The following is a 23,477-nucleotide window of genomic DNA, read 5'->3' as shown; positions in this document are numbered from 1 at the left end:
ACACAAAGAGAGCATTTGTAAATATTTTTAACATATTGGTTATTTTTTTTCTCCTGACCTCCGTGGCATAGACAGTTTTATAGCTCTCTGGGCATAATTCCAAATTGCTCCCCAAAATAGTTACATCAATCCACAGTGCCACCAACAGTGTATTAATGTCCCAGATTTTCCACATCCCTTCCAACATTAGTCATATTAGCCAATATGATGGCTGTGGAATGGAACTTTGAGTTGTTTGGGTTTGCATTTCCCTAATCAGTAGTGATTTAGAGCATTTGTTCATGGACCTATGTAAGACTTTTATTTCTTCATCTGAAAACTGTCTCTTCATATATTTTGCTCATTTATCAATTGGGGAATTACTCTTATTCCCAAAAATCAGACAAAGTTCTATACATATTTTGATATGAGATTGAGTATTGTATCTTTTCAAAGACTTTTCTGCTTTTATTAATATAAAATTTTATTCATTTTATAAATGAATAATTTATATTTTCAATTATATTGAATTGAATTATAAAATTCAAATTTATAAATCAATTATGTTGATAGTTTTCCTTGTATTAAATCATTCCTGCACTTCTGGTATAAATCTTATTTGCTCACATATAATCTTCATGATCTCATAGTTAATATTTTATTTGGGTTTTTTAATCCATATTCATTAATGAAATTATTCTATGACTTTTTTGTTTGCTTTTGCTCTTCCTGGGATAGGTATCAGTACCATATGTGTTTCCTAAAAGTAATTTGGTAAAACGAATTCTTTGCCCATTACATCAAATAATTTATTTCATATTATAAATAGTTGATGTTAAATTTTTGATAGAAATGTATTTTTAATCCATCTATCCCTGATGAGGTTTTTTTTAAGTTCATTTTTGGTCTCTTGACTTTATTTTTCTAAAATGAGTTTATTTAAATATTCTATTTCTTGTTCCAATAGTCTAGGCAGTTTATATTTTTCTAAATATTCCTCAATTCCATTGATGTTGTTAAACTTGTTGGCAAATATTTGCCCAAGATAACTCCTAACAATTGCTTTAATTTAATTTTCCTCAATGGTATACAGTGTTCCCTCAACTATCATGGAAGTTACGTTCCAGAGACGCCCACAATAGGTGAAAATCCACAAAGTAGCAGCATTTTATTTATTTCATTATATATTTTAAAGGCTTTATAAACCCTTCCTACTCTCCTATAAGCCTTTCCCACACTCTTACAAACATTCCATATGCTCTTAAACACTTTCTAAACATATGGATACAGGGTAGGACAGCAAACACACCAATGCTACATTCACTGAGCCAATCAGAGTACAGGATACAGAACACAGCACTGTGTTTGATCATCTTTAATTTAATTAGCCAATAGTTTGCTGTGTACATTCTCATGCTGGCAAACTTACACAAGTGGTAGAGGTTTACTGCATTTCCATTGTTACAGTAAGGTATTCATCTGCAAAATCCCATGATATAGAGAAACTCCACAATACAGAATTAGATTTTTTTAGAAAACCCATAAAACAGTGAAGTCACAATAAGTGAGCCACAATATAGTGAGGGAGGACTGTATTCACCTTTTTTATCTAGTGATCTAGTTTTTTTTCTCTTTTTAAAATCATATTGACCATTATTTTATTGATTTTAATTTTTTCATAAAATAACTACAAGATTTATTTATTAATTCAATGATTTTCTTGCATTCAATTGTATTGATCTTGCCTTTAATTTTTTGTTTCATTTTTTTATTTTAGTTTTGGTGTTTGATCATGGTTTTTTTTTTTAACTTTTTTTTTTAATTTTTATTTTAAACCCTTAACTTCTGTGTATTGACTTATAGGTGGAAGAGTGGTAAGGGTAGGCAATGGGGGTCAAGTGACTTGCCCAGGGCCACACAGCTGGGAAGTGTCTGAAGCCGGATTTGAACCTAGAACCTCCTGTCTCTAGGCCTGGCTCTCAATCCACTGAGCTACCCAGCTGCCCCTTGATCATGGATTTTTAATTGTTCTTTTTCTAGTATTTTAATTGTATTCCCAATTAATTGATCTAGTTTTTCTTTTTTACCTTCTTATGATTCTTGTAGATTGAATTTTCTATGGAGTTCTACATTTTCCCCCATGAATTGCTGGAATTCTTTTATTTCATTAAATATTAATTTTTCCCGTGGCATACTTATGCTCAGCTTTGTTGGGTATATTATTACTAGTTGTAATTCCAACTCATTTTTTCTTCAAAAATACTGTGTTCCATGTCTCTGTTCTCTGAAACGAGAAGATGCTAAGTCCTTTATTATTGACTATAGTTCCCTGGTATTTAAATTATTTTTCTCATTAGCAGTAACATTCTCCTTACTCCTTAACCTATAAACTTAGCAATGATCTTTCTGTGTGTTTTCATTTTGGGATCTCTTTGAGGTGGTGATTAATGCATTCTTCCTATCTCTGTTTTACCCTCTAGTTCTAGAACTTCCAGGCATTTTTCCTTAATGATTTCTTGGAGCATAATGTCCAAAATCATTTTTAATCATAACTTTTCAGTAGTCTGAAAGTTTTATATTATCTTTCCTTGATATATTTACAGGTTAGTTGTTTTTTTAATAATATGTTAAATATGTTCTTCTATTATTTCATTCTTTTTATTTTAATTTATTTATGCCTTTTTCTTAGGAAGTCATTAGTTTTCCCTTGTACAATTCTATTTCTTAATGACTTTTTTTCTATGAGTTTTTGAATCTCTTTTTCTTGTTGGGTGTTTTTTTTTCATAATTTTCTTGATTTTCTTGCATTGCTCTTATTTTTTTCTATTTTTCATCAACCTCTCTCATTCGGTTTTTGAACTCCCTTTTTAAGCTCTTCAAAAATCCTTTTGGGGATGGTGATCATTTGGTGTTTTTCTTTGCTGTTTTAGAAGTAGGTGGTTTTAAATTTTGCTGTCCTCCAAATTTGAACCCAGGTCTTTTCTATGCCTGGACTTTAATGAGTAGAAACTTGAAGTCAGAAAGCTAATGAGAAGGCTACAAGTTTGTGATGTGGTAATTCAAATCTGAACCAAGATAATGACAGTGAGAGAAGAATGGGGTACATATAGGAAAGATTTTCTGAGAATAGAATTGATAACAGAAATTTGGTTTGAAGATGAGAAAGAGTGAGGATTTGAGGATAACATATGAGTTTTGAGTTTGGATGTTTGAAAGGATAATAGTGTCTTTAACAGTATTAAGAAACTTGGGAAGAGGAGAGTGTTTGGAAGGAAATTTAAGTTGAATTTTGTAAATGTTTCAAATGTCTATGAAACTACTGTTTATAATGTCTGAAACTTCAATAGTTAAATTTAATGTGAAAAATAAGCAGAAATAATTACCTTGTAGTAGAGCACATAATGGATCCAGACCTGTATCATTATGTGCCAATAAATATGTTAGGTGGCCATTAATACTAAAGGTGGAGTTCTTCAGTGAGAAAAGCTGATCTGATCCAGGAAAGTTTTCATAAAAGTGAAAAGTCTTAGAACCAAGGATGCCAAGAGAATGAAAGAATTCATGTTGAAAACTGAGGCAGTTCTATTCTTGTCTTTTGCCAACTCTGGTCAAATTTAAATAGATAAACATATCTGAAGGAATTCATTACTTTTCACAACATTTAAATTCACAATATTTAAGTCCTTTGAAATAAAAAAGGAAATTGAAAAGCCAAAATGTCTACAATATAGAACCAATGAAATCTTTGTCATTAGTTTTGAATAATAGTGCAATATTTTATAAGGGAGGACAAAAACAATTATGCATTTACATTGAATAACCATATTGAGACACTTCCCACAGTTCATCTTTGCAATTTAATCAGTGACCTTAAGAATAGTAAATTCCTAGAAAGTCATGTGTCAGTGCTAAAATAATGTCACTCTAAACATTCATAATAAACCATAAATAAACCACCACACATTTTGGAAACTCATTCCTTTCTCTACACAATCTTCTAAAAAAATAAGCCTGTATGGCAGTAACTTTCCAGATGAGGTTAGAAAAAAAAAAAAAGAAAAAATTCTCAAAATGAATTGAAGGTATTTGATATAAAACCATTTTGTTAAAGATAATATTCTTGGGGGCAGCTGAGTAGCTCAGTGGATTGAGAGCCAGACCTAGAGATGGAAGTTCCTAGGTTCAAATCTTCCCTCAGATACTTCCCAGCTGTGTGACCCTGGGCAAGTCATTTAACTCCCATTGCCTAGCTCTTACCACTCTTCTGCCTTGGAGCCAATACACAGTATTGACTCCAAGATGGAAGGTAAGGATCTTTATTAAAAAAACAAACAAACAAATAATATTCTTTCTCCTCTTTTAAGGTCTTAAAGTTTATGAGCAACAAAAATGAAAATGAATTCTGTCAATATTTTTATAGGAAAAAAGTTCTGCTGAGATAGTTGAATAAAAGCAGTTAGACAAATATGAGATTTTAACCTTCAAATTGGAACCACTCAGGACAATTTAGTTTCATATATTACAGCCAGGGACAAGAGTATATTTAATTAGGGTGTGTATGTAATCCTCAAGTAAGAACTCCATTCAGTAAAGTGAATGTTCCCTTTGAATGTTCAAACCCTAAGTGCTCATGTAAAGTGCTTTATTTCCGGATTTTTATCAAGCTATCAAGGTAGCTATAAAAAGAATACTTTGCTGCTTGCTTACCATTTAAACTGATAATAAGAAGGGGAAAGGTTTGAGAAGATAGAGTTTTCATATGTTAAAAGAAAGGAATAAACATTATGTCATAAATACAATCCATTGATACCATTGGTATTCCTAATAGACTGACTTTAAAAACTGAGAGCAAAAAAGAAAAATAAAAAAGCTATTTATAAAATATAATTCAATTTCTATCATGATCAACTTGAATTTATAAACAATTTCCTTAAAAAATTTTTTTCAGATTACATCTAAATTTTTCAACAGCTTCTGACATTTTACAATCCATATTTTTTCTTCCTTTTCACCCTTCTAATCTCCCAAAGATGTATGGCATTTTATTATAGTTTCTCCTGTGTATACATTTCCATGTATAAAAATATTACTATCATTTTGGACTTTATCCTGACTAGAAGAACACTAATTTGGAAATTATTTGGTTGAAATGCTTTGATGGTATTTTCAGGATTTATTTGTTATAAAATTTCATAACAGTACTATTTATAATTGCAAAAACTTGAACACTTAAATGTCCAACAATGGCAGGTTGATTAAATAAGCTGTAGTGCATTAGTGTAACTAAATGTTATAATGGAATTAAAATTGGAGTATGAGGGATACAAAAGAATTAGAAAAAAATTATGATAAAATTAAATATGAAAATATCAAACAAAATGTATTTACTAAATAAACCAAAATATTAGGAAAAGTGTAAGAAAATTAATTCACAAAAATTTCCAATGAAAATTCAGAGGGAGCTTTTTAAAATTCATATGATTGTAGTTCAGGGATTCAGAGCTAAGATGGCAGAGTAGAAGCAGAGAAGCTCAAAGACACCATAAGAATCCATTCCAACCAATCTTAAAATAACACCACGAAATGAGAATCCATTCCAACCAATATTAAAATAACACCACAAAAAAGAATACTGGAGTAAAAGAACCAGAAAGAAGACAAAGGGAAACAATCTTCAAGAAGAAAAAAAAGTAAAAGGTAGACAGAGAATATCTGGGCCATTAGGATGAGAGGGGAGCACAGATAGCAGGAGGCTATAGCAATCAATGAAGAGCCAGCCAAGAGCAAGCCACACACTCCCACCCTACATCTGCTGTTCCAGTTTTGGAAAATAAGTCCAACAAGCCAATAGCCAGACTCTGAGACCCTGCCTGGGCAAATTGAGGTCCAACAAACCCACACCCCTTGAAATTCCAAACCTTCAATGAAGTATGGAGTTCAAGCCCAGGGCACTCTATGCTGAAGCAGCCTGATCTGTGCGGGTCCAGAGTGAAGCCAGGAATCCCAGTCTGGCCCTGTGGCAAGGACATAGATCCCAGTTTGGGGTAGTTGGTATACTCAAAGAAGCAAGAGTGAGTCTTGATTCTCTTGCCAAAAGCTCAATGCAAAGCCCCACAACAGGGCAATCTACTGTGTGCCTATCAAGATCAAGCCCACAATGAAACCAAAAGCTTACACCTAAGCCTGAAGCTAGAATTTGAGCAGTCTCTGACCTGATCAAGCACAGAGTAAGACCAAAGGCTTATACATAATGTAAGATCAATGTAGGCTGCAGGAAGGAAGGCACCAAGCCTGGATAGGGGGATGAGTGGTAGAGCAGTTGGAACTCCTTTCCCAGTCAGCACTGAACCTGCTTGTTGATTTACTTGAAGAAAGTAGGCCAGTAACATACTTATGAAAACTGAGTAAAACTTCCTCCAGAAGCTGAAATGGTTGTGAGAACGTGTATCCCCACAAGAAAAGAAAAGATGTTTTTAGATAATATATGTAGTCTACAACCAAGGATAATTGATATAACTTGAATGGACCCTCTCAGCTATCTCCTTGGAATCCAGCTACCAGTTCAGCTGGATAATGAAAGATCTCTCAAGGTTAGTCAATTGGCTAAGGTTCTTTAGCTAAAAGATTCATATGCTATCTGCCTTTGTTGTATTACTACTTTTAATAACTAGAGGGATCAAAGGGAAAGGGAAGTTTTAAGGGATAGAGGGATTGGGAAATCTCTCTGATTATAAATTGTGACAAGTGGCTGGATTCATTCAGGCAGAGCTGAAACTCCCTGTCCCACAGAAATCTTCTTTCCCTTCCTTCACTGATGCTACTATTCTTAACTAAATAAAGTAACTATATAAACTTTAAATGGATCATTGTTGATGATGATAGAAGGTCTTTTGAGATTGGTGATCTGATACAACTAATTGCTTATAAGATCTTTCAGCAACAGCAGTAACGAGTTCTGTGAGGACAGGATACCAAAATGGCTACAGGGTTAAAAGCACAAGGCTCTTCTGGTCTGAGGTTTGCTAGGCCTAAGAGTATCTGGTTTTCACCATCCTCCTTCCTCCCAGCTCCCCAAAAAACCAGAGGTGAGCTCTGCTTGGGGGTTCCCCCTTTTATACCCTGGTTCCAAATGCCCTCAACTGCCCTTGCCTTCTTGGGGTTCTGGTGAATGTACCCCCCTTAGATTCTTAGCCTACACCAAGTATGAGGAAAGGATTTCAGCTATCAGCATCTTAAGGATTAATTGAGGTGACCCTCAGAGCTCCCAGCCTTCAGACCATCAAACCATTTTGGAAGAACTGCAAGTGGCAGAAATCCAAAATTAAAAGTAAGGGTAGCATCAAGGAAGGACAGAAGATTAATAGGTTACCCTAACCTCCCATAGAACAAAGCCTACTTAAAAAAGGTGGGAAAATTAACAGACAACAAAAAGAACATCTAACTATAAAAAAATTTTATGGAGACAAAGAGCAAGGTATAGACACAGAAGGGGACAGTGAAAGCAAAGCAAGCACACACAAAGTCCAAAAGAAAAATGTAGACTGGATTCAGATTCTGGAAGAGCTCAAAAAGGACTTAAAAATCAATTAAGAGAGGCAGATGAAATGTAGGGAAGAGAAATGAAATCATTGCAAGAAGAAATGAAAAAGGAGAGCCAAAAGGTAATGGAGGAAAAGCAAGCCTTACAAATCAGAAGTGAGCAACGAGAAATTAATTATTTCTTGAGACATCAGGAAACAATACAACAAAATTAAAAGAATTAAAATACAGAATAAAACATGAAATATCTGATTAAAAAAAGAACTCACTTGGAAAATGCATCCAGGAGAGATAATTTAAAAATTATTGAACTACTTGAAAGCCATGATTAAAAGAAATCTTGGACATTGTAATACAAGAAATTATCAAAGAAAACTACTCAAATATTCTTGAACAAGAAAATAAAAAAGAAATTGAAAGAATTCACAGATCACTTCTAGAAAGAAATCCTTAAATGACAACTTTCGGGAATGTAAGAGGTAAATTCAACAGTGTACAAGCCAAGGAGAAAATGCTGTAAGAAGCCAGAAATAAACAATTCAGATACCATGGAGCTACAATCAGGATCACACAGGACTTAGTGGCTTCCACATTAAAGGATCAGAAGGCAATGAATATGATATTCAGGAAGGTGAAAAATCTAAGTTTATAACCCAGAATCATCTAACCAAAAAAAGAGTATATATTCTTTCAGGTGAAAAAGATGGACATTCTATAAGATAGAAGATTTCCAAGTATTCCTGAGGAATAAGCCAGACCTAAACAAAAAATTTAAGTCCAAACACAAGACCAAAGAGAAGACTGAAAAGGTTAATAAAAAAGAAAATTTAAGGGACTCATGAAAGTAAATTTTTTGTATTTCTGTATAGAAAAAGGATACCTATAATTCCTGAACATGATTCTTAGTAGTAGAGAAGATAGAAGAAATTTACTTAAAAAGAGAGTGGGGAAGTAAGCTTATTAAGATGATATATTATGTAAAAAAAATGAAGGGGTGAAAAAGAGGATTGCACTGAGAGAAATGGGAAGAGATATGGAATGGAATAGTTGTATAACATAAAGAGATTGAAAAATTATTACAGAGAGGGAAGGGTGAGGGTGGTGATGGGCAATGCTTAAATTTTACTTTCATTGGAACTGGCTCAGAGATGAAAAAAACAAATATATTCATTGAGATATAGAATTCTATGTTACAGAAGAGGAATAAGACAAGAAAAGGAGGAGGTAATTAGATGAAGGGGGAAGTGGGGAGTGATAAAAAGCAAAACACTGATGAGGAGAAAAGGAGTGAAAGGGATAGAGTAGTGTCAAAAGGGGAAAATAAGATAGAAGGCAATGCATAGTCAGTGATCATAACTATGAATGTTTGGGATGATTACACTGATAAAAGGGATGTAGATAGCAGAGTAGATTAAAAACCAGAATTTTTCTTCAAGTTATATACAAGAAAGACATCTGATGCAGGGTGATAGACCTGGTGATAGATAGATAGATAAGAAGAAAAATCTAGACCAAAATTTATTAGGCATCATATAAATAAAAAGAAGGAAAGAAAGGAAAAAAGAAAAAGAAAGAAAAAACAAGAGTAGCAATAATGATACCAGACAAAGCTAGAGTAAAAATTGATCAGATTAAAAGAGATAAGGAAAGAAATTACATCTTGCTGAAAAATTACGTATAAATGAAACAATATCAATACTAAATATTTGTGCACCAAATGGTATAGCATCCAGATTTTTAAAGGAGAAACTAAAGGACGTTAAGGAGGAAATAGATGACCATACTAGTGGGGGACAACAACCTTCCCATACCAGAACTAGATAAATCAAATCAAAAAATAAACAAGAAAGAAGTAAGTGAAGTGAATGTAATGGTAGAAAAATAATAGGCAATTCATATCTAGAGAAAACTGAATAGTGATAAAAAACAAATATACCTTTCTTCAGCAGCACATGTCCCATTTACAAAGGTTGACCATGTACTAGGGTATAAAAATATCCTGAACAAGTGAAGAAAAGCAGAAATAATAAATGCAATCTTTTCAGATCATTACTTCATAAAATTATAATTAATAAAGTTAATGGAGAGGCAAATTTAAAATTAATTGGAAACTAAATAATCTAATTCCTCAAAACTGGTGGGTCAAAGTACAAATCATAGAAATAATTAATGATTTCATTAAAAAAGAATGAAAATGAGGAGAAAACATATAAATCTATGGGATACAGCCAAGGCAAATCTCAGGGAAAATTTATATCAATAAAAAGAGAGGGAGGAGACCAATGAAATGGGTTTGCAACTTAAAATATTAAAAAGAGAACCAACTAAAAATGCCAGGTAAAAACTGAATTGGAAGTCCTAAAATTAAAAAAGAAATTAATAAAATTTAAAGTAAAAGAACTATTGAACTAATAAATAAGACTAAGTGCTGGTACTTTGAAATAAATGAAATAGATAATGTACTGGTTAATCTAATTTTAAAAAAGAAGATGATAAAATTAATGGTGTCAAAAATGAAAAGGGAAATCTCACCAGTAATGAAGAGGAAATTAAGACAATTATTTTTTTTAATTTTTTTTTATTATAAACCCTTAATTTCTGTGTATTGACTCCTAGTTAGAAGAGTGGTAAGTGTAGGCAATGGGGGTCAAGTGACTTGCCCAGGGTCACACAGTTGGGAAGTGTCTGAGACCAGATTTGAACCTATGACCTCCCATCTCTAGGCCTGACACTCAATCCACTGAGGTACCCAGCTGCCCCATTAAGACAATTTTTTTTTTACTTTTTTTTTTAAACCCTTGTACTTCGGTGTATTGTCTCATAGGTGGAAGATTGGTAAGGGTGGGCAATGGGGGTCAAGTGACTTTCCCAGGGTCACACAGCTGGGAAGTGGCTGAGGCCGGGTTTGAACCTAGGACCTCCTGTCTCTAGGCCTGACATTCACTACACTGAGCTGCCCAGCTGCCCCAAGACAATTATTTTTTTAATAATTTTTTTTATTTTTAGAAAAATTTTCCATGGTTACATAAGTCATGTTTTTACTTTCCCCTTCACCCCTCAATCCCCCACCCCTCTCAGCTGTAGCCAATTCACATTTCCACTGGTTTTATTATGTGTGGTCAGTCAAGACTTATTTACACATTATTGATAGTTACATGGGTGTAGTCTTTTCAGGTCTACATCCCCAATCATGTCCTCATCAACCCAAGTGTCCAAGCAGTTGTTTTTCTTCTGTGTTTCTACTCCTGTAGTTCTTCCTCTGAATGTGGGTAGTGTTCCTTTCCATAAATCAAATTGTCTTGGGTCATTGCATTGCTGCTAGTACAGATGCATTAAGACAGTTATTAAGAGCTATTTGGCCCAGTTATATGATGATAAATGTGACAATCTAGGTGAAATGGGTGGATATTTACAAAATATATTAATTGCCTGGATTAATACGAAAGGAAATAGAATACTTAAAAACCCATATCAAAAAAGAAATTTAACAAGCCATCAAAGAACTCCCTTAGAAAAAATCCCCAGGGCCAGATGGATTCATGAGTGAAATTCTCTCAAACATTTAAAGATCAATTAACCCAACACTATACAAACTATTTGACAAAATAAGCAAAGAAGGAATCTTACCAAATTCTTGGTACTGATTCCCAAGCCAGAAAGACCAGAAAGAGAGAAAGAAAACTACAGACCAATCTCTTTAATGAACATAGATGCAAAAACTTTAAATAAAATACTAGCAAAAAGACCACAGCAAGTTATCATAAGGATTATTCACTATGATCAGGTGGGTTTTATACCAGGAATTCAAGGGTGGTTTAATATTATGGAAACTATCCACATTGTTGACCATATCAATAATAAAACAAAACAGAAATCACATGATTATCTCAATAGATGCAACAAAGTCTTTGACAAAATACAACACTTATTCCTATTGAAAGCACTAGGAAGTAAAGGAATAGAAGAGTCTTTCCTTAAAATAATAAACAGCATTTACTTAAAACCATCAGCAAGTATCACCTGCAATGGGGATAAATAGAAGCCTTCCTCTTAAGATCAGGAGTAAGGCAAGGATGCCCATTATAACCTCTATTGTTTAATATTGTACTAGAAACTCTAGTGGTAGCAATTAGAGAAGAAAAAGAAAGTGAAGGGATCAAAGTAGGCAGTGAAGAAACTAAACTATAACTCTTTGCAGATGATATGATGGTATAATTAAAAAATCCTAAAAATCAACTAAAAGGCTAGTAGAAATAACAACTTTCAATGTTGCAGGGTACAAAATAAACCCAAATAAATCTTTAGCATTTCTCTATATTTCCAACAAAACTCAGCAACAGGAGTTAGAAAGAGAAATTCCATTTAAAATCATTCTAGGCAAGATAAAATAGACAGGAATCCATCTACTAAGACCAATACAGAAATTATGTGAACATAACTGCAAAACACTTGTCACACAATTAAAATTAGATCTAAATAACAGAAAAATCATTAATTACTAATGGGTAGAATGAGCTAATATAATGAAAAATTACAATCCTAGATAAATTAATTTACTTATTCATTGCCATATTTATCAAATTACAAAATACTTTTTTGAAAAACTTTTAAAATGCATAGCAAAAGATCAAGGATATCAAGGGAACTAATGAAAAAAATGTGAAAGTTGGGGGTCTAGCAGTACCAGATCTTAAATTTATTATAAAGCAGTGATCATCAAAATAATATGGTATTGCATAAGAAATAGAAGGGCGTATCTATGCAATAAACTAGGGGTAAGTGACCTCAGCAAGCCAGTTTTCAATAAACTCAAAGATCCCAGCTTTTGGGACAAGAACTCACTATTTGACAAAAAATGCTTGGAAAATTGGAAAACAATATGGGAAAAATCAGGTTTAGATGAACATCTCACAAACTCTACCAAGATAAATTCAAAATGGATAAATGGCAAATATAAAAAGTGAAATCATAAATAAATTAGATGAATGTAGAATAGTATACCTGTCAGATCTATAGGAAAGGAAAGAGTTTAAAATCAAGCAAGAGATATAGAACATTATATGATGTAAAATAGATAATCTTGATTATATTTAATCAAAAATGCTTTGTACAAACAAAAGCAATGCAATAAGAATTAGAAGGGAAACAACAAACTGGGGGAAAATTGTAACAAAATTCTCTGACTAAAGTCTAATTTCCTGAATATTTAAGAAAACTAAGTCAAATTTACAAGAAATCAAGTCATTTCTAATTCACAAATGATCAAAGGACATGAATAGCTAGTTTTCAGCTGGAGAAATAAAAATTACCAATAATCACATGAAAAAGTGTTCTAAATCCCTCCTGATTAGAGAAATGCAATCCAAAACAACTCTGAGGTTCCACCTAACACTAGAAGTTTTGGCCAGCCAGCCTAGGATTTTATTTCAGAACCTGGTTGGAAAGTGATCAATATGGCTAGCTTCATCAACAGGGCTGTTGTTACACTGGGATGCTCTGGGGTCTTGATATATGGGATTTGGCAGGCTTGTGCCACTTTTTGGCTAATAACAGTTTCCCAATTTTTAAACAAGATGTAGAAATCTACGATACTTACATGTGGCCAGTAATATCTGTGGGTAATGCCTTGGCATATGTGCCATCAGGGATAGCCATGACTGAAAATTTCTATGGGGCCCTGATGATATTGAGAAAGGTCTTGGCACTTAACTTTGGGAGAACAGAAATAACAAACCCGGTTTCAGAGCAATTGGTGGAGCACATGAAGACCTTAATTGATATCAACAAGCAGATCAGAGAAGGAAAGGAACTAGATGCAAAAACAATCATGCAGCTAGAGATTATTGAGAATGCAGTCACAACAAAAAAGGGAGATGATATTAAATAAGCTAAAGATGAGAACACTGAAGAACAACAGGTTGCAGGGGCTGAAGCAACTCCTGTAACTATCATTCCAATTACCGACAGGACAGTGGTACAACCTGTTGCAGGCATTATACATGTGAAAGGCTACAAATCTTTTTCAGGGGGTGATTTGGAGATCTTGAAAAGGAGGTTCCCCCAGTTCTATATAAATCCACATAACTCAATAAAAGAATACAAATGGGCCATGAGACTTTACAACCCAACATTTGAGGACGTGGAATTGCTCCTTTCTGAATTATATATCCCTAGGGCTAAGGCAAAATTCATAGCCGAAACAAGAAGCAACCCCAAACTTGCCTCTTGGCCAGAACAACATCAGGATTTAGAGCTATCCTCACATGCAAACATGGCTTATCTTAAAAGGTGCAGGGAGGATTTAGCAGAAGCAATGAGGCTCCATGCAGGAAGATCAAATGCATGGGGGTCCTTTGAAAAGTTAAGGCAGGGAGAGGAAGAACACCTAAGTCTTTACCTGGACAGGCTATTAGAGGCAGGTGAAACTATCCTGGATTTCAGGGACATGACAGCTGAGGATAACATCCAACATGTCAGGAGGCAATTTGTAAAGGGCAGTCTGAACCACACCCAGGCTTATTTCAAGTCGCATTGCCCACAATGGGATAACATGCCCATTGAAGAGCTAAGAAAGATGGCTGCATATATCCATGAGTCTAGGGATAGTGAACCAAAGCAATCAAAGGCCTCTGAAAAGGATGGGGAGATTGCAGAGCTGAAGAGACAACTGAAGGAAGCTGAAAAGTCCAAGGAGATAGAGGAGATTAAGAATATGGCTCTGATGTCCAGAAATCAAAGGAGCCAGAGAAGGCCCAGGCAATCTTTTAGCAATGCTAACAACTCAGTCAAATGTTGTTTCCTGTGCTCAAAACTTGGCCACATTGTTCATAAATATAGGTTCAAATCTCAAATAAATTTTGGGAATAGAGACAATAACAACAATAATGACAGGAGAAACACCTACTACAATTCTAGATATAACAATAACAACAATAATAGTAGCTACAACAGGGATAACAACAGATACAGTGATAAAGTAAAGGCCAGATGTTGTGACCATGACTATGCTAAATTTAATAATTCCCCTAGTTTATCAAAAATGGAGGAATACCTGTCCCAGGGAGTCAGGCCTCATACCATATGAACCGAGAAAGCAGCCTTAGTTGTTCAAGGACAGATAAGGGCTGTGACAGTGATGTGACAGAGGAATATGGGAAAGACAAAATGGGTGCAGAAGAAATTATGAATTATGGGTTGGTGGATGTGACACAAGTTACAAAGAAATGACTGAGGAGGAGTTGCAAACAAAGGAGGATATAATAGAAATAAAGGAGAGAATTTATGGGAAACGAAACAGTGATGTGGGGAACACTGAAAGGGAACCAGGCATATCTGCACAAGTTCTTGATACAAGCTTGGAGAAAGTAGCTTTCATTGATTCCCACTGCAAGGGGAAAGAAACATCATTCTGTAGTAAAACTGTGGATCATTTATATCAATCACTAGTATAGCAAGGCCAAACAACAAGGGCAATTATTTTAGACAGGTGTTCTAATGGGGATCTCTTAAAAACAGACACTGTCAACAAGGGAGATGGGCTCCTGTAGACCACTGAGAAGGAAAGTGCTAAATTCTCAGACACAGGCACAACCTCTTCTCTATCACCAACTGGGGAAGCTGGAAGGGAAAATGGAAAGTCTAGTAGCTATAATACTAAAGGAACTTTAAAGCTAGATCCTGAAGCTAGGGAATTTGTACCAATCCTACTTCAGGGTCAGGTGCATAAAGATGTAGCACACTTTCAAGCCTTTGATACTCCAGAGAGAGTTGCCTTTGGAGTAGATTCTGAGTTAATGCATTTAAAGGAATTCAATTCCATAAATGCCAGTAGCCAAGAGAGAAACAAAATGACACCAGTAGGAATAGAGAAAGAATCTACAATACTGAATTTGTTTCCTATGCAAAGTACATCTGCAGTTAGCTTTCCTGTTACTTATATTGAGTCTAGGGGTCAGGTATAAGAAGAAGGCATAGACTCACAGGATTGGGATGTTGTCATGAACCAAAAACATATGCCCAATTCTGAAGAATTTCCTTTAATGCAGAGAAATACCTCTCCTGAATCTAACTTTGCAGAAGTCAAGCAAAGCATATTCAGCGAAGAGAAGGTCACTCTACTTTATTCATGTTTTGGGAAAACTGAGATACACTTTGACACTGATAGGCCCTTGAATGGTCCAGGGATGCCAACCAAGGCACAGGCAGTCCAAAAAGCCACATTTGAAGGAGACTTACCATAATTACACTCACAGAATCCTGAGCCAGCACAGATAGAAGTCCTAGAACAAGATAATTGGGATTTGGGGGACATTGAGATAGAGTCGCCTTTGGTACCTGTTGATTAGATAGCTAAAGACAGGGAACGCTTGGTTATGGTGACAATAGGGGATCAACTCTATCCTGCTGTTATTGACACCGGAGCAACCCGGTCTGTATTGACATCTGCACCAGAAAATTGTGCACTAATGGGGTCTGTGAGAGTAAAAGGAGCCACTGGACAAATGGATTTGGAGCCTAAACTAAGATCTAATATGGGGAAAATAGGCCCAATGATTTAGATCATTCCTTTTTGTTGATACCCAGATACTCGTCCAACCTTTTGGGGAGGGATGTTCTCTCTAAATTAGGTGCCACTGTCCATGTGATAAGTCAGGCCAAATATTCCTACACTTACCCAACAGTCACTCAAGCACCATCCCTTGCTATTCCTAGGGCAGGTGGAAGGTGATGAGGAAGAACAACATATGGGGAGTATCTTTGAAATACCGAAAGATATCCCATAGGCAGTTTGGGCTAAGCATTCAACCAATGTGGGAATTTTAAAATCTGCCACAGCTGTAAAAATTGAGATGAAAGAGGGCACTCCACCTAGAATCCCTTAGTATAGGTTGAAAAAAGAGGCCACAGAGGGTATCAGGCCCATTATCCAAAGTCTCCTGGAACAAGGCATTTTGGTCTATACTATATCCGAGTACAACACAACTATTATGCCCATTAAAAAGCCAAAGAAAGATCCAAATGGCAAAACACATTGGCGTTTTGTGCAGGATCTTAGAGCAGTAAACAACTTTGTTAAGAAGGGACATGCAGTGGTACCTAGCCCAGCAAATATCGTCACTGAAATTCCAAGTAGTGCAGCCTGGTTCATGGTCTTGGACCTGTGCTGTGCATATTTTATCGTACCCTTGCATGAGTCCAGTCAGAAGATTTTTGCATTTTCCTGGGAGGGTAAACAAATCTGCTGGACCAGAATTCCACAAGGTTTTTCAGAAAGTGAAAATATCTTTTGTCATATCCTGCAAAGAGATCTTGAATCAATCATATTCACTGAGAGTAAATTAGTGCATTATGTTGATGACCTTTTACTAATGTCACCAAATGCTTGAATGGTTCAAAGGGACAGCAAATATCTATTACAAGACCTATGCAAAAGGGGACACAATATCTCCAGGGCCAAGGTACAGTGGGGTTTTTTTTAAACCCTTATACTTCGGGGTATTGTCTCATAGGTGGAAGATTGGTAAGGGTGGGCAATGGGGGTCAAGTGACTTGCCCAGGGTCACACAGCTGGGAAGTGGCTGAGGCCGGGTTTAAGGTACAGTGGGTTTTACCAAAAGTAGAGTATCTTGGCTTCGTGTTGCAGAAGGGTATAAGATGGATTTCCCCCCAAAGAAGTTGCACATATACAGAAGCTGTGCATGCCTAAGACCAAGAAGCAGCTCCATGCAATATTAGGAATCATGGGTTAATTTAGGCAGTGGATACCAGGATATAGTCTAAACTCAAAACCTCTGAGAGACTTGACTAGGAACACTGTCTCAGAACCTTTAAAACTTACATGGGAACACAAGATGCTATAGAAAAACTGAAAACAGCTGTCTTAACAAGCTCTGCACTTGGAATCCCTGACCTTGCAAAACCATTTCACCCATTTGTGCATGAGGACAAGGGAATAGCTAGTGCTGTATTAGTGCAGACTCTTGGGGATCAGTTCAGACCAATAGTCTATTATAGCTCCCAGCTGGATGTAGTGGCTAGGGGGATGCCATCATGTATGAGAGCAATTGCAGCTGCTGCCCTAATGGTTAAAAAATCTTCAGATCTGGTTTTGGGATGCAGGATTATACTATATTCACCTCACCAAATAGATATGATCTTGGAAAACAACAACCTGCAAGCATTTACATCCCAACGCTTATCCCAACATCAAATTGTGTTGCTAGGCAATGAGAACCTAACTTTCCATCGCTGTAAGGAGATCAACCCAACCACACAGGATGACAGAGTTATCATTAGAATTGGGACCCCATCCATAGCTGTGCAGATACCTTGGAAATAGTTCAGAAAACTAGAGATGACCTAACTGATATTCCTTTGATCTCTCCAGACCTGACACTGTTTACTGATGGTTCTGTTTGTGTTAGATGGGAAATGGTATACAGGTGCAGCTGTAGTGCCTCAAGATGAGACTTTATGGTATGCACCTCTACCTAAGTCCATAAGTGCTCAAGGTGCCAAAATCCTGAGTCTCACCAGAGCTCTAGAAATTGGCCAGGACAGGAAGATAAACGTTTATACTGACAGCAGATATGGCTTTTAATGTAGTCCATTGTACTGGTCAAATCTGGAGATATCGAAGATTTATAACTGCTGGTGGGAAGGAAATAGCTCATGGGAGCCTTATAAACCAATTCCTGCAAGCTGTCCAGTTACCCAAAGAAGTGGCGGTGATGCATTTCTGGTCACATCAAAAGGGTATAGATGGAGTCTCATTAGGAAACAGTAGGGCAGATATAACAACCAAATATGGTGCCCAATTTGGTCCCATCCATGTGCTGAACTTCTCCTTGGTGGATAAAGCAGATCTAAAAACAGTCATAGTCCTCAAGGGAAGTGAAGCACTGGGTAGAAAACTTAGGGGCCAAATTAGTGAGAGGTGTATGGTTTTCTATTGAAGACAAACCCATTCTTCCAAGATCTCTATATAATACCCTAAGCAATGCATTGCATGCCAAAGGCCATTATGGGACCCAAACCCTGGTGGATGGTATTTGAAGACACTGGACAGCTCCTGGCATATCCGCTTGTGCAATTAGAACATGCCAAAAATGCAAGGTTTGCTTGCAGTACAACCAGGGCATGACCAGAATTAAGGGTCTAGGGGGCAGACAATTGGCATATATATACCATTCCAGTGCTTGCAGATCAATTATATATCAATGCCCAATTGTCAAGGATACAAATAAGCCTAGTCATCATTGACAGGTTGACTTGATGGCCAGAAGTGTTCCCTGCAAAGAAAAACAATTCAGCCTTTGTGGTGAAGACACTTCTGAAAGAGATAGTCCTGAGATTTTCTGTACCAGCTAGAATTGATTCGGACCATGGGTCACACTTTTCTCAAAACATCTTGCATAAGATTTACAAGAACTTGGGGATACAGAGAAGCTTACATTCTGTCTATCACCCTACATCCTCAGAGCAAATTGAGGTCTGCAATAAGAAAATTAAAAACCTGATTGGAAAAGTGTGTTCTGAAAGCCATCTGAAATGGGTACAAGCCACTCCCCATTGTTCTCTTTTATTTAAGAAGTCAACCCTGTAGTGACACACACTTGTCACCATATGAACTCCTGTATGGTCATGCTCCATAGCATAGTTCATCCCAGAAGTCAGCTCTCTTGTCACACCTTGTACCTGAATGTCAGCTATATAAATATATAAAAGCCTTAAAGAAAAGATTGGATGAATTGCACAAACTTGGCTTGCTAACCCAAAGAGTTCCTTTAGACTTTAGCTTACATCAGCTTAAACCGGGAGATATGGTCTACATAAGGAACGTTGCAAGAAAATCTGTTCTAGACCCTAAATGGGTAGGGCATTTCCAAGTACTATTAACTATCCCAACATGTGTTAAAGTTGAGAACAGAGACCCCTGGTTCCATATCACACATGTGAAGCCTGCAAAAGGACATGCTGTACATGAAGAGCACCATGATACACCAACTGACTTAGAGCAACATGAAATGAATGCACTGCCAGATCCACAGCAAACAGAATGTACTGTTAAAGGAAATTGAACTGCTTGAAATTCTAAAAAAGAAAAAAAACTGCAATTTTTTTGCAACACAAAACAACATAAAATTAACACAATTACATGACAACAACTAATGTTCCTGATTAAGAAGGTGACAAGCCAACCACCCGGCAAGATGATAGACAACAGACAAGTATGTATGTGGTACAGATGAAGAAACAAAGAACACAGAAGCTACAAGCTGCAGCAATTCACAGCAGAGGCGGCACGGAGGAATGGACAATCACAAGGGATTTATAATCTTTATTAAGTACTGTGCAAGAAGAGGACTGGAAGGAAGAAATACATATGACTATATAATATCATGTCATAAACACACATTACACAAATGAGGCATCACATGGTAGCTTGCATATGCTACAGAAGGAGAATTGTGGTTCTCCAGTGTGCCCAGAAGATCCGTGCAGTAAGGAGTAAGTATGTGCATGCATCAGCACTCATTAGTTCATTAGTACCTTTTGACATAGACCTCATGTAGATAAATGAGAGTCTCTTTTGTTTATATGTATTATGTGTACATATTACATGTGAATATCTATATAATGGAAGGGTATCCTAGGATCTCTAGCATATCAAAAGATCTATTGTTTGTTTTTTGATTTGATAGACATCAAGGGAACTTCCAACTGTATATAGGCATTGTGGATAGCCTGTATTGTAAGTACTAACACATAATTTAGAGTTACTAACAGCTTAGGGAAAGGTAGCTTTAGGGACTTTTGAAATACAGTTAGTCAGGGAAAGTAACAATCTTGTGAGAATAAGTAATGCATATAGCCTTGTGCATACTTATAACTAACAAAATAACATTAACATACTAACAATTTAGAACTTAGAAGTATTAACCCCATTTACATGGCTCGAGTAAGGTACTAACATGAAAATTTAGGATTAAATGATTCAGGTTTCAGTACAGACAGTTCTATAACACTTTGCTTATAGTTACCACGTTCCTTTTGTTGTGAGTTAGGAGCAAGTTAAAAAACACTTTAGTTTTTTGCAATTTTACATTTGAATGTGTTTCAAAGATACTTTCATTGCATGCTATAGGAAGAGTCATTGCAACCTGTAATTGTTGCAAATTTCGGTTTATGGTTGTGTTACTATGCTTGTTATGTTATTATGCTTGTACTTTATAACAAACCCCATTTTTCACCTTGTTTAGCCCTCCTTTTCCCTCCTTAGATAGGGGTAGATAGTTAAAATAAGCCATAGCAATAGCAAGAATAGGATTAAAGTGTTAAGAATAAGGAATTGCTTAGGAAGTTGTTTAGTTATAGCATAGAGAGGGGTAAACTGTGCTGAAATATCTTAAGACTGCAGATTTTCCAGTGGAAATTCCACTAGAAAAGGGGGAATACTGTAACATGGAAAATGGCAGGGTGGAATTCCTGCAAGATATAGGGTCAGGCCTCACCCAGAATTCTGGGGGACCCCCCTGGAGAACTCTGGGTGAGGGAACAGTTTGAAAGCTGTTAGACAGTTGATTCCTAGGGGTTGAAGTGACTCTGCTCACTGGTCCCTGTTTGGGATTGCCTTGATAGCCATAGTGGCAAAAGCCATTTTTGGTTTCTACTTAGGAGTTTGCCTGTCTAGCGGGATTAGACCTCTCCAGCAACAACATAGTAGTTTAGCTATTTAGATATTAGGAGTAATTACTATAAACTTTGAAGGAAAGTTAGCTAAAGGTCTGCCACTCCCTCCTGGGGGGGGGATGGGCAGATTATACCTAACAGTTCAGGGCTTCCCAGATTTTATCCAAATCCTAAATTCCCCTTTCCAGCCTATCTCTTCCTTCCTTTATCAATATAACCTTTATCCTTTAGTAGCTGTGCCTGGGTATTATTTTAGGCATACTCACAACTGACATAAAGCTTGGTTTCTTTCAGTTAACAGCCAAAGAAGTCAGATCCTCCTCTGTCCCCAACATCAAGATGTCAAGCTTCTCCTTTGTCCCTCAATCAAACCTGTGGGGAATATAAGTTGAGAAAGTGAACTTCATTAGAGATTTGCCTTTGCTGAGCCTTACTTGAAGACACTGCCCTGCCTCCATATTCAACTGGAAAACCAACTGCTTGGGGGGGAGGGGTTTGAGAGCAATGAGTACCTACCCCTCCCTACTCACTCAAGCCTGTGGGGCGGGGGGAGAGAGTCCTGCAGGTTCCTAGCTCAGGGCAGCCCATCAGCTTCCCAACATCTCTGTTATTACAAACATAACAATATGTGTATATTATTTGGGGTTTTGGTTTTAAAACATTATTATAAAAATGAATATTATGGAAGTAGGTATTGAGTGATAATACACATATAACAGTGGTATTGCTTGACATCCCTGGGAAGGGGGACAGAAGAGGGGAGGGAGAAAATATGAGTCATGTAACTATGAGAAAATATTTAAAGACAAATAAATGAAGTTTTTTTTAATTCATATATTTGTAATGGTACTTTATAGTATTTCCCACCAACAGAATGTATAGAAACTTTCTAAATATTCTAATAACAATATGGCAAAATTTCCCTAATCAACCAGTTGGGATTATAGAATATCTGCCGTTTCATGAAGGCAACTCACACCACCCAAAGAAGGCCTAGTAATGGGATGAGAGTTTCAGCCATGTTCTTTCACCCTATATAAGGTCAATTTAGGTATTTCTGGGCAGTGATTTCTGGCAATCAATAAGAGCAAAATCTAAAGCTGTATATACCCTTTGTTCCTGAAACACTACTACTATGTCTGTATTCCACAGAGATCAAAAGCAAAGGAAAGGGATCTATTTGTAAAAAATGTTTGCTATAGCTATTTTTGTGGTAGTAAAGAATTACAAATAGGAGATTTTCTGTCAGTTGGGGAATGGTGATATATTATTGTAATAAAAATGAAATTGTTTTATAAAAATGAACAGGATAATTTCAGAAAATTCAGGAAAGACTTACATGAACTCATACAAAGTGAAGTGAGCAGAACCAGAAGAATATTGTACAGAGTAACAGCAATATTTTTGATGAATTGTGAATGACCTAGTTATTCTCAGAAATTCAGTGATCCAAGATAATCCCAGAGGCTCAAGATGGAAAATGGCATCTCCTTTCAGCGATAGAACTGATGGAGTTTGAATGGACACCAAAATATATTTCACTTTCTTTCTTCTCTTTTTTATTTTTGTTGAGATCACTTCCACAAAATGACTAATATGTAAACATGTTTCACATAACATCACATGTAAATTCTATCTTTGATTGATTATCTTTTCAGAGAAGACTGACAGGTGGGAGGAAATGAGAGAGGAAAGTTGAAGAGAGGGTGAATTTAGAACTCAAAATTTTAATGAAAAAAATGTTTTCATGTGATTGAGGAAATAAAATATTATTAAAAATAAGAAAAAAACAAGTGTGAGAGACAATGAGGAAGGACAGTGTTCTTGTTTATACTTTTCATTGGAGTACATTTTTCTACCCTACTCTCTCTTTAGTAATGTTATCTTAAAGCAGATAGCTGGTCCTGTGTACCAGCTTCACAATTTTCATGCAAATTAAGACTTTAGTCAACTTTCGGGACTGGGATCCTGCTTAAAAGATGATGGGTCTCAAATCTGACAAATTTAACTGGTCATAAGACGTGAACACTAGTTCTTTCTCAAGGAATTAGACAGTTTGTTATAATAAAAGATATCATTTGAGCCCAAAGTTGTAGATGGTGTTGAGTGCAACTAAACAGTGAAGTGTCATCCAAAAGAAATGGAAAGATCAAGGAAATATATTACACTTGGGTGCTAGAAACCAGAATAATTCCATTTTGCATGTAACTTGGTTCCTCTAAGTTTCCTACTTGTGTTCATCTCTGTTTATAAACTTTACCCCCAAA

Source organism: Gracilinanus agilis, chromosome 3 (genome assembly GCF_016433145.1).
Source record: "Gracilinanus agilis isolate LMUSP501 chromosome 3, AgileGrace, whole genome shotgun sequence".
In the NCBI taxonomy this organism is placed as follows: domain Eukaryota; kingdom Metazoa; phylum Chordata; class Mammalia; order Didelphimorphia; family Didelphidae; genus Gracilinanus; species Gracilinanus agilis.
This window is presented reverse-complemented; position numbering follows the sequence as displayed.